This window comes from Trachymyrmex septentrionalis, unplaced genomic scaffold (genome assembly GCF_001594115.1).
Source record: "Trachymyrmex septentrionalis isolate Tsep2-gDNA-1 unplaced genomic scaffold, Tsep1.0 scaffold32, whole genome shotgun sequence".
Classification (NCBI taxonomy): Eukaryota; Metazoa; Arthropoda; class Insecta; order Hymenoptera; family Formicidae; genus Trachymyrmex; species Trachymyrmex septentrionalis.
In genome coordinates this window covers 262,589-264,818 of record NW_017305485.1, presented here as the reverse complement: position 1 = coordinate 264,818, position 2,230 = coordinate 262,589, and positions in this window count along the sequence as shown.

Below are 2,230 nucleotides of genomic sequence, written 5' to 3'. Positions count from 1 at the left end.
TTGTCGTTGTGAATAAATACACAGCTGACCGATAGAAATTTCTTTTATCAAACATACAGAGGTATATGTGTATATATTGTATCGTATATGTATATATTACATATCAGATCGTAATTTACCCTAGACAATTACCGTAGATAACCTTTGTGATAGCGAAACGATGTAAAGAAAATCTTATACATCTATTTTCGTATGTCAAATATTTTGCTATCGGCCCTCCCTCTCTCCCTCTCCGCGAGTATTGACAGTAAGTGTCTTCTTGTAAACGAATTCCAAGGACATCCTCTTCGCGTATCGTTTACGCAATCCGAGAATGTAATAAAATGTAATGCGTGTAAAATGAACTTGCGTGCCAGACGATGAAAAAGTTATCTCTTGGAGATAACGCGGGTATAGAGCGAGTCTTCACAAGGTATAAATTACACTGAATTGTAAATAATCAAGTAATTTGACGAATTCTTGTAATTAACGATCGATTTCACCATTGTGAAATCTGTTCCTTTTTTTCAACTTCCAAGACGTTTATCCCACGACGTGATAATCTGTCGAAAATCGATAACTATAAATACCGTACTTTCGAGATGTTCTTTGTTACGAACGAATGCGCGATAAGTATTGAGATTTGTGTATGATAAATGTCGCAGAGATATTTTGCGGTATGTATCGTCGCGTGATGTTTCCAGTGATCTTCCACTTCCATGGAGAAACTCGAAGTGTCCCTTTTTGCGGCTGTATTGTCGGTCCGATTTGTATATATTAGATTAATTAATGGAAAGTCGTGCAGCTTCCATGCGCAAGTGAACCGTCGCATTCCTCCAAGGCGAGAAACATCGGAAGGAATGGGGCGGAAATTAGTTTCTTCGAGGGTGCAAGTAATGTTGTGAAACGTGGCCGCTACTTTTGCGTAAAAACGGCAAAATGTTTGCTGTTTCTCCGTGTGTACGTACTCATAGTTATTATGAAGCAGCATTTTTTTCATTTACACGAAAGATACATTATCTACGTAAATTTTCTCATTTAAGATCGTGTTCATAAATACGATGCGAATTTGTGTAAGCTTCCTGGTGATTTTATGTGTTATCTCGATATTCTATATCGCACGTTTGTGTAAACTTCTGCTCACAATTCTAATGCTTGAACCATCAGATTATAGAATTCATTCGTTTTCATGATTAATTTATTCAGTTATTTACGATTAATCGACATGTTTTACTGTCATATTATCGCTAAGAGATGTAACGAGTTGCGGTTAATTGCTTTTTTTTAGCGGTACACGATTATATGTGTCGCGCCAAATATACATGTTTTCATTATTAAACAAATCCGTTTTCGTTGTCAGTGTCAAATTGTGTTGCCGTTTGATTTCAGTTATATAAGTCCTTTATTTCTTAAAAAATTTTTTTTCAAATCGCAAATTTGATAAAAATTCAATATCGAACGAAAACACGCAACTTTGCGTTTACAAAGTCAGGCGTTGAAAAAGTCAGGCGGCGGAAACATCCGTCACGATACGATTTGATTATCGCCGGTAATTAAACTTCGTAAAGCATTGGTTATTAACATTTTTTCGACAGACTTATGGCTTCGATAAATTTCACGGTTCACGGCGCGAACGAATTTATACGGATTTAACGATATTGTATAAATAGAGGATCGATGAAATCGTTAAACCGATAGATCGTAAAGAGTAATGGAAAATAAAGGATGGACGGATGGGTGCGCGGGTAGAGTATAGAAAGTTATTTCATTCAAGCTCTTGTCACTTTTAATCATCGCCGTAGCACATTATCACGTTCAATCTTTGGCCGGGAGAAGATTTGCAAAAATAAATTTATCCGCTTATATATATATATAGTATGTATATCGATCGCTTGATAGAACTATCCTTATTTCGAAGTATTAACAACTAAATCGATCTCTTAATTGTATTTTTACGGATACGTTCGAACCGGCGTTTAATCAAGCGAACTAATAAATTAGTATTAGCACTTACACTTGCTTTAATATTATCCGTTCGATCTTATTTATTTCGGTAATATTGTTTTATTTGCACTAACGACACTGCCCACGATAATATATCCAGTCGTCCGCTCCATTTAAGCTTACACGTAACAAATCAAAAAAAGAGCCTCAAGCAAAGAAATCTCGCCGTACAGTTCTATGAGGTATGGATTCAACTCATTGTTCGAATGTTTTTCGTATCGTGAAGTAGCACTCCGTTTAAGAGCAC